This window comes from Balaenoptera physalus (assembly GCF_965194825.1).
Source record: "Balaenoptera physalus genome assembly, chromosome: 6".
NCBI classification, from domain to species: Eukaryota; Metazoa; Chordata; class Mammalia; order Artiodactyla; family Balaenopteridae; genus Balaenoptera; species Balaenoptera physalus.
In genome coordinates, this window is record NC_138885.1 from 17,526,786 (window position 1) to 17,537,715 (window position 10,930).

The 10,930-nt window shown below is 37.1% G+C and overlaps 1 long non-coding RNA gene across 1 annotated transcript; it reads left to right on the top strand.

Moving 5' to 3' along the window:
• The first annotated feature begins 571 nt into the window (after nt 1-571).
• Nucleotides 572-10,536, top strand: LOC309662803. The gene is made up of 2 exons (XR_014264978.1): nt 572-8,918; nt 8,957-10,536. It is a non-coding gene; the product is annotated as an uncharacterized lncRNA (long non-coding RNA).
• Nucleotides 10,537-10,930: the final 394 nt, after the last annotated feature.

Sequence of the window (10,930 nt, forward strand, 5' to 3'; positions counted from 1 at the left end):
ACGAGGGAACACTTCTCAACTCATTTTATGGGGCCAGCCTAGACTGGAAATGAAAGCACAAGAACAGTGCAAGTAAGAAGAAAAGTTGCAGGTAACTTTTACTAATTAACATTTATGCAAATATCTTAAATAAAATGTTAATAAAGAAAACTCATCAATCTATCAAAAAACCCTGATATATAATGCAAATTTTTGCTTTTAACACAAGAAAATTAATTTTCTCACCATAGTAACAGATTACCAAATATACAATTATTTCAGTGGTTTATGAAAGAAGGCTCAGTAAAATTTAACACACACTCATTGAAAAAAAGGAAAAATTTTGGAAATCCATTTGGAAAAGAACTTCCTAAATCCAAATAAAAATATATAATTAAAAAAAAAGCTTTAGGGGCTTCCCTGGTGGCGCAGTGGTTGAGTATCTGCCTGCCAATGCAGGGGACACGGGTTCGAGCCCTAGTCTGGGAAGATCCCACATGCCGCGGAGCAACTAGGCCCGTGAGCCACAATTACTGAGCCTGCGCATCTGGAGCCTGTGCTCCGCAACAAGAGAGGCCGCGATAGTGATTAGATGATGGAGAAATACCCACGGCAAAATGAGTAGGAAAGACTGACACACTCTCACCACAAATCCTGCCCCCAGCATAGTGCCAGAGTCAGGAGGGCACCCCAAACTCCCAGCTTTTCCCTGAGAAACCAAGGGTTTGGACCACACATCTAGTGCCCCAACTTTTAAAGCTACTACCCAGTGGAGGCCCCCAAATCACCTAGCTCTGAAAGCCAACAGGGCTTACAAGTCACACAGGACCACAGCAAACAAAACAGCAGCTGTGAAAGGGAATGAGAGCGCTCCCAGCTGCTCTACCCCAGTTCTCAGCACAGAGGGAACCAGACAAAAATGCCCATCATCCAGTCTCTCCCCGGAAGAGGTTTGACTACATACTTGACCGGCTGCTGCCTGAAGGTCCAGCTTCTGATTAGTACTGTGATGGCCTGGGAGCCCGAAAGAGCCAGTGGGCCCTCCTGCCACCTTCTCCTTCCTATTAGCTCCAATAGTAAAACCAAGCGGCCAGCATCTCCTGGGAGAAGCTTGTCTACACATCTAGCACCCCAACTTTTATGGCTGCCGCCAGACCGAAAGGCCCCCAAATCACCTAGTTCTGATAATCAACGAGGTTTAAACATTCACAAGTCCCACAAGAATAGAGCAAAGAAGCAGATTTTACTGGCACAGAAGCACTGCCAACCCCTGTAGCTATATCCTCAGGCTCAGTACAGAGGGAGGGAGCAAAAGTGCCCATCTCTCACTTTCTCCCTGAAAGGGGTTTGATGGCATACTTTCCCAGCTATTGCCTGAGGGCTCAGCTTCTGATTAGCCTGCATCTAGGTGCTGACTGCAATCCTCCCCTTTGGGACACTGAAGGGTTTTAGCACATCCTCAACTATGCTGGCAAGGATGTGGAGGAAAGGGAACCCTCATATATTGTTGGTGGGAATGTAAGCTGGTACAGCACTACAGAAAACACTATGGAGGTTCCTCAAGAAATTTAAAATAGAACTACAATATGACCCAGCAATCCTACTTCTGTATATATCCAAAGGAAACTAAATCATTATCTCAAAGAGGTATCTGTACTCCAGTATTTACAGCAGTATTATACAGAATAGCCAAGGTACAGAAACACCCTAAATGTCCATTGATGGATGAATAGATTTTAAAATGTGGTATATACAATGGAATATCATTCAGCTTTAAAAAGGAAGGAAGTCTTACCACATTCAATATTATGAATGAATGTGGAGGTCATTATGCTAAGTGAGATAATCCAGACAGAGAAAAACAAATATTGCATGATATTACTTTTTTGTGAGTCTAAAAAATAATGAACCTATAGAAACAGAGATTAGAATGATGGTTGCCAGGGGTTGGGAATGGGGTTGAGGAAACCAGGAAGAGGATGATAAGAGGGTACTAACTTTCAGTTATTAGATAAATAAGGTCTGAGGACCTACTGTATAATGTAGTGACTATAGTTGATAATACTGTATCGTATAACCGAAATTTTCTAAGAGTGGAACTTCAGTGCTCTCACCAAAAAAAAAAAAAAAAAAAGGCGGGGGTAAATATGTAAGGTGACAGGTGTTAATTAACTCGATGGTGGGAATCCTTTCGCAATGTATATGTATATCAAACTATCACATTCTATACTTTAAATATCTTACAAGTTTTTCAGTTATACTTCAATTTTTTAAGTGTATAAGAATTTGAAAAGAAAGATAAAAGTGGTGTCTACACACAAATGATATGATTGCATATGTATAATAACAAAAAAAATCTACAGATGAATTATTTAAAACAATATGTGATTATAACAATGTTGCTGAATACAAAATCAGTTTATGAAAACAAATGATATTCAGAGTATCAGAACAAACCACTAGAAAATAAAAGTTTAAAGATGCCATTAACAATAGTATCAAATCTAAAAAAGGCTAAAATATATGTGTAGCACCTTTAATATATATATACATTATATGTATATAATGTATATTATATATATAAATATTTGGTATATGTAAACTTTATTAAATATTATATATAAGTATTTGGCATATATATAAACTTTGCTAAGATGTATTGAATAAACGGAGAGAGATATTATTTTAATGGATTGGGACACCACTAAAAAGTCAATTATATTCAAACTGATTTATAGATTTAATGCAGTGCTGTACAATATCCTAGTCAGATTGCTTTTACAAAGTTTGAAAAGTATATTCTAAAATATATTGACATGCAAAGGGGCCAAGGATAACCAAGACACTTTTAAAGAAGAAAAATAAGTTAGACGGGCTTCCTCTACTGTATATTAGAATTATTTTTAAACTATAGTAACAATAGATAAATGTAATGAAGGGCAGAGAAATAGACTTATTCAAAATGGATACTTGATATATGACAGAGATGGTATTGTAAATAAGTGGGAAAATGACAGACATTACAAGGAATAGTTCTTAGACAACTGGATATTCAAACAGAAGGAAATTAAATTGGACCCTTTTCTCACTTCATACATAACCATCAGGTTCAGGTAGATTAAAGATTTAAATGTAAAAAGCAAAACCATAAAGATTTTTTTAAAGGTAATTCTTGATAAGTTCTGGTTAAAAATAGTTTCTTAAACAAGACACAAATAGTACTATCCATAAACAAAAACACTGATACTTTCAACTGCATTAAAATTAAAAACGTAAGTTCACAAAGATAATAAGAATACAAGTTCAGATTGGTAAAAGGTATTTGTAGCAAAAAATGACTTAAAAAAAGCATTTTTATAAATTAATAAGAAATAGACCATCCTATTTTTTTTAATGGGCAAATGGGTTGAATACTCACTTATATAAAAGAAGTCCAAATAGCCAACAAACATGAAAAGCATAGTTTCATGTATAATCAGGAAAATAAAAATTAAAACTATAATGAAATAGCATTACACATGCACTAACTTGGCAAAGGGTAAAAAGTCTGACACTATCAAGTGTTGGTGAGGATATTGAGAATAGGAACACACTAAATGTAGCTGATGGAATGGAAAACATTTGGCATTATTTAGTAAACTAAAGACATGTGACCTATGACCCAGTAATTCCATTCACATGAATATATCCTGTAGAAACTCTTCACGTGTGTGCCAGGATACTTGTACAGACATGTTAATAGAAACATTATGTATAACAGCTCTAAACTGGAAACAGGTCAAATGTCAATTTAGAGAAGAATGGATAAGTGAATTGCAGTATATTCAAAAAAAATAGAACACTATACAGTAGTGAAAATGAACTACAGTAGCACCCAACATTATGGATGAATCTTATAAACATAATATTGAGTAAAAGAATTAAGACATATACGTGTGTGTGTATATATACACACACATACACACACATATATATACACATGATTCTATTCTTCTAAAACTGAAAAACAGGAAAAATTAAACTGTATTAGTCATTCATACATAGACTATTATGTAATTTTTCTATATTTATGGTCTATATCACAGCTTTAAAAATCAGTGACCATAAAATAAGTGAAAGATAAAGAAATAAAAGTAATGGTTGCAACAACTTTTTAAGAAGGGAATCTTTAAAAAGAAGAAATGTATCAAATCATTATTACATCGTACACCTTAAATTTACACAATGTTATGTGGCAATTATATCTCAGTAAAGCTGGGAAAAAACATAAATAAATTAAACAAATTAATAACATTAAGAGGATAAAAATATTCCTATGCCCACTTCAAAATAATAAAAGCATTAAATTTTTTAAAAAGGAGAAAGAGAGCTGAAGAGTGCAGAAGATGGAGTCAAAGGAACTATTTTAAGATAAATACAGATTTAAATGTTAATTAAAAGGGAACAGTATTTCAAGAGGAATTAAAGATACAGGAGACTAGGGGAAGAATAATAGCATGTGATCCTTAAGAAAGCAAAAAGTCATGAAATCGGAACAGGAAAGAATGGATGCAGATGAAAGGAATTTTGTAAATGACAGGCCAGCCATCTGATGGCTTCATTTTCTCTGTGAGGTAGAAAGTGAGATTGTGCTCCAAAAGCTAGCCTTCTTGGCAAAAGGAAGCCGACAGTACTTTTCCTCTCTCCTGCTCCAACTTGCTGGGTTGAAGCTTCTTGCTGCTGCAAAGCCAAGAGCAGCAGCTATGCAGATGATGCCCAGCACAGATGCCAGCATGACCACCAATGCCAATATTACGGGTATCCTAGCGCTGCCAAGAGCTCGGGAGCTGCGGGAGACTGCTGAACTCAAAGCTCACACTGATTTTACCTTCCCCCAGTTAAAATGATCAGGCTCATCAAATCCAACCCATAAGAACAGAGCCAGAGAGTGTCCAGAGTTTGGGCAACAATCTGTGCATACTTCAGTTCTTTCTTTGGGATGTATTTGTTTGTAGAAAACGCCAAGAACAGCATGTGTCAAAACATAATGTGTAGTTTCTGATCCAGTAGAACATGAGGGGACCTGTGCTTCTACATTGTTAACATGCTCCCAGGTGACCTCGATACTGCTGGTCCCCAAACCACACTGTGTACGTAGCAAGGTCCTATGAACTTCACAGTAAAAGGCCCAGGAGGCTCAATGTATCTATCCATATAACACTTCAAAACGTGCCTGAATTATAGGTAAATGCAGCTTCGGTGCAAGCTGGGACACCCTTCATGCCTACCTATCCAAGAGAATGATCAGCACATCTGTCAGTCAAAATTAATTGAGCATCCTCAATGTATCCCACTATGTGGGCTGCAGACAATTCGTGGGTATTGTCTCTGCCTTTGTTGAATTTATTTTTGACTCACTGAGAGGCAGAAAGATACTCCATAGGTACCAAGGCTACCAGGGACACTCAGACTAAAAATAGAGTATTCCACTAGGCACAGTCCTGTGAAACTGTACACGAGGTTTTTTTTCTCTTTCGCCTACTGACATGTTATCACACTCCTTGGCACACCTTGAATACATCTCATGAACTAGAAATCCCAGCCATTCCGTATACATTGCCTTCTCCTATGGGGGTAGTTAACTAAAGGAAAAGTTGTCCTGTTGAGAAGCCATGGTAATATAATATAGCTATGTCGTTTATATCCTTCATTGACATGATGATTCTTTACAACCCTCAGTACATTCGGAAGCCGCTTTCACTTATTCAAAAATACTCTTTCTCTCAAGAGGAAAAACAAGGCACTTCCAAATTGAGCAGATGAACAGCTGGTGATATCAATCTGGGATTTGTTCTACCTTCATTTTGGCAAATCAAAAGGTGGTCACAAAGAATCTGGAAAATTTAATGAAAATAGACTTCCTGATAAAAGTTTTAAATTTCATATCTAGAGAAAGAATCCTACATATATCCAAGAATCAACAGGTAAACCACAAAAAAAACCATATTCTAGCTGAACGCAGACTGCCTAGAAAACCCCAATGAATCTTTCCCAAAAATCCTCCTGGAATGAATAAGTAAGTTCAGCAAGGTCACAGGATGCAAGATCAACACACAAGAATCAACAGCATTTCTATACAGTAATAATTAACATGTGGAAAACAAAATTTAAAGGACAACACCATTTACAGTCATTCAAAATATAACAATTTAGATGTAAATCTATCAAAACATGTATGACCTGCAGATTAAAAACTATATACTGCTAATGAAAAAAATTTTTAAATACATAAATAAACAGAGAATCATGGTTATGGATTAGAAGATTTAACAAAGACATCAATTCTCCCCAAACTGGCATATAGGTTTACTGTAATTCCAATCAAAATATTAACAAGATTTTTATAGATATGGACAAGATTATTTTACAATTTATATGGAATGGTAAAGGAACTAGAATAGCTAAAACAAATATGACAAATAGGAATAAACTGGTAATAATCAGTCTACTTGATTTCAATACTTATACAGTTCTAGTAAACAAGACTACGTGGTATTGGTGGAGGAAGAGACACATAGATCAATGAAACAGAATAAAGAACTCAGAAAGTGACTCACACAAATATGCCCAACTGATTCTTGACAAACATACAAAAGTAATTTAATGAAGGACAGCCTTTTCAACAAAGGGTGCTGGAACAACTGGACATCGAAGCAAAAAAATAGACCTCACCTTAAGTATCACATCTTAAATAAAAACTAATTCAAAGTGTATCACAGACCAATATAAAATGCAAAACTAAAAAAAAAAACTTTTTAAGAAAACATAAGAGAACTTCTCAGGAGCTTCAGGATCTAGAGCTAGTTCTTAGACTTGACACCAAAATCACAATTGATAAAAGGAAGAATTGATAAATTGGGACTAAATCAAAATTTTTTAAAAAGACACTTTTGCTCTGGGAAAGACCCTGTTAAGAGGATAAAAAAACAAGTTACAGAATGGGAGAAAATATCTGTAAACCACATATCTGATAAAGGACTAGAATATGTAAAATGAACTCTCAAAACTCAACCAAAAAAGCAAACAATCCAATCAGATAATGGGCAAAAGACCAAAAGACATGAAGATACATCTCACCACAGAGGATATACAGATGGAAAATAAGCACATGAGAAGATGTTCAACATCATTAGCCATCCACCAAATGCAAATTAAAACCACAGTGAGATCTCACTATATACCTATCAGAACGGCTAAAATAAAAAATAATGACAACACTAAATGCTAGTGAGGATATGAGGAAATGAAATCACTCATACATTGTTGGTAAAAATGAAAAATGATACAATCACTATGAAAATGAGTTTGACAGTTTCTTAAAACAACAACAACAACAAAACCAAACAACTACCATACAATCCAGCAATTGCACTCTTGGGTATTTATCCCAGAGACATGAAGACATATGTTCATGCAAAATCCTGTACACAAATATTTGTAGCAGCTGTACCTGTAATAGCCAAAACTGGAAACAATTCAAATGTCCTTCAATGGGTGAAAAGTTAACCAGACGGTGTGGCATTCATACCATGGAATACTTAACTCAGCAGTAAAAATGAATGAACTACTGATACATGCAACAATCTGGAAGAATCTCTAGAGAATTATGCTGAGTGAAAAAAAATCTAATCCCAAAAGTTACACACTAAATAATTCCATTTAAATAACATTCTTAAAACCACAAAATTATAGAAATACAGGTTACTGATTACCAGGAGTCAAGGAGAGAACTGGAGTGAGAAGGAAGTGAATGCAGCCTGTAAAGCAGTAACAGGAGATCCTCGTGGTGATAGAAACATTGTATATTTCAACTGTATCAATGTCCACATCCTGGTTGGGACATTGTATTGTCAGTCTACAAACACCAAAGCTAGCATGAAATCCAGATACACTTGCTTTTAGAGACCAGACTATTTCTAATTTATTTTGCCTCCTTAGCGATGAAAACATTTGATATGGATTTGAAGTTTGGGTATTTCTTGGCTCAGAAGAGAAAAGTGGAGAAAGCAGCCCAAGAAGAGAAAACAGCGTCAATATTACAGGCCTATTTGGGGAATAAGTAGACTAATTTCACTAGAGAAGAGAATTTAGAGAAAGATGGACTTGAAGTACTGTGGGTACAGGTGACATCAGAGTGCGGAGTCCACAGACAGGGCTAATGAGAAAGTCTTCTCCTATTAGGAAAGAGGGACTTAAAAAAGTTTTTGAGGTGAAAACGACTCATGGTACAGTCGTCCCTCGGTATCCAGTGGGGATTGGTTCCAGGACCCCCATCCACCTCCCGTACCCAAATCTGCGGATGCTCAAGTCCCTCACATAAAATGGCATAGTACAGTCACCCCCACTCCCCTCGCGTATCCGCAGGTTCCACATTCCCGGATTCAACCAACCAATTCAACCTGGGATGCGGAAGCTTCAGATGTGGTAGGCCGACTTGAAATGATGCTTCACAAAACGTAGCCTGGCATGTCGTTCTTCGGTGTACTTTGGACCTTTAGAAGGCCCTTCTTGGAGAAACAGTGGACAGAGCAAGAATGCTTACCACTTCAGGGTGGCATGAAATACCAGGAATCAGAGGGCTCCTCACAAAGTATTTGGAGACGGAATTAAGGCCACTGTCCTCTCCAGTCAATGCTCCATAATGCTGCCGAAGGAATATTTCTAAAACGAAAATCTGATCCCACCGTTCACCTATGTAAAACCCTGCAATGGTGCCATGTACTATGAAACAAAATCCAAACTCTTTATCAGTGCTTGCAAGGCCTTGAGTAACCCAGCCCCCCTGGGCCCTGTCTCCAGTGCTCCGGAACACAAACTCTTGTCACTTGCTCTCCCTCTGGAACGACTGTCCCCACCCACAATGTGCCACTGTAGCAGTGGGGCATGAGAAAAGCTACAATGTGCCACTGTAGCAGTGGGGCATGAGAAAAGCTACAAGGCAGAAAGAAGACTGATGGGGAGAGGGAAGGAAAAGTCCCTTTATTTCTCATTACCTCCTGTTCTCTGAAGAGGAAACTTTATTCTTGACAGCTTTCTGCAGGAAAGTCAAGTTGCTGACCACTGTTTAAGGTTTATTTAGAATGTCTTTTTTCTTCCCCATTTTCTCTCTCTCTACCCCTCTCTGTGTCCATCCCATTCCCTCTCTTTCCTTTCTCCTTGTCCAATTCTCTTCCTTCTTTTCTGCTCCTTCCTTCTCTTCTGTCATCAGCCTTATCCCCCTTTTCTTTAGCAAATACCTAATTTCCCTTTGCCCACCATAATTCAGTAAATATTCTCCATGTTATGCCCTTTTCTCCCCAGCTCTCCACATTCTGAAAGTTTATGAGACCACCCAGTACTGCCCCTGCTAAGATACTATAAAACACAAAATGAACAAAACTACCAATCCAATTTCCTGGAAGTGCGGGTTCATGGAAAACCATTAACTGACATTTTCTACTCTTTATTCTTTTGCTCAAGATGATTTTAGATCTGCAGTGATGGAGAAGATTTGCCACCCTCTATTTTTTTTATTTGCTAGTATGGAACACATGGTCATGAAACTTTATATTACAATTTCTTTGCAGTTATTTCAGATCAGATACTTTTCCTACCTAAATATTTACATGAATATTCAGGCTTCCTCTTGGGGGAGATTTTATGAATTTCTACTCAAGTATTCACCCATAACTTTAGTGATAGTCTGTCAAACCTGCCCTCCACTGGGTTGATTACCAATGTTTATTGATATACAAACCACATAAAATTTTTGTACTATTGGTTTCAGCAAGAAAAATACTACTTCATGAAGCACTGTTTTGCGGCACATGGAACAATGCCTATTAAACTACATGTCACTAGCATGTGCTGGGGGGATGCTGAGAAACTTGCCTATTTTTGAAAATGTTGGCAATGACAAAATGTTGGCAATAATAGCATCAGTGGCCCTTCTCGGGAATTGTGAGTTGTAGGTCACTGGGATCTCAGAACCAGAAACAGCAGGCATTTCCTGCATTTGTTTAAGTTTTCATTTTATGGGCATCATAATGTTTGCAACAGATTGTGTTTCCTTTTTGTTTTGGTTGCTGGTAAATTTACAACCAAATTTGAGGCTCATCTCCAGCAGTGGAATACTGTCTTATGATATTCATTATGTATTATCAAACTTTCTATTTATCTTATTTTTCTCATTCATTTTCCCTTTGCTGTCATTTCCTCACCTTTTAAAAAAAATCATCCTCTTGTAGGCATGAAGATAGGAAGACAGAGAAGGGTTTCTCAACTCACTTTCTGAAATGATTTGGAAGCATAAATAAGTCAATAATGTTTTTCATAACAACATCGATAATACTACAATAATATGCTTTTTCTCATGCTTTGCTTTAGAGTTTGTAATCAAATCTGGGAAAAACTGCTCAAGACTTAATCCATCCCATTCTCAGGTTGTTCCAGATAAGATATGGCCTCTGCCCTCAAAGCCATTACACCCCAATTTAGAGAGAGAAAAAAAAAGGCTTGCAGTGTTTAAAGACCTAAAGACCTAGAAATCCACCTATAGCTATGTAATAATTTAAGCCACACGTCTCATATAGTACAGTGGTAGGATCTGTGGATATCAGAGAAGAAAGTGTCAGTGTGGGAAACTAGAGCAGTAGGTGGTTTCATGGAGATGAGACAAAATGAACCTTGTAGGGTGGCTGGAATGTGCATTCCAATGATCCCTTTTCTGTCGTCGGTTTTATTTTGTTTTTCTTTTTCTTCACAAACTTCTAATCTAAAATGCTTCAAGTCTGGGGTGAGTTACAAGTGATAAGAACTTCCGTACCTGGCAGCAGTGCCTCGGGAACCGCCACACAAATCATCAGAGAAAGAAATAGTAAAAGTGACGATTCTTTGACCTAGTTGCCTCAGGGAAAAAGCCTTATTTCAGAGT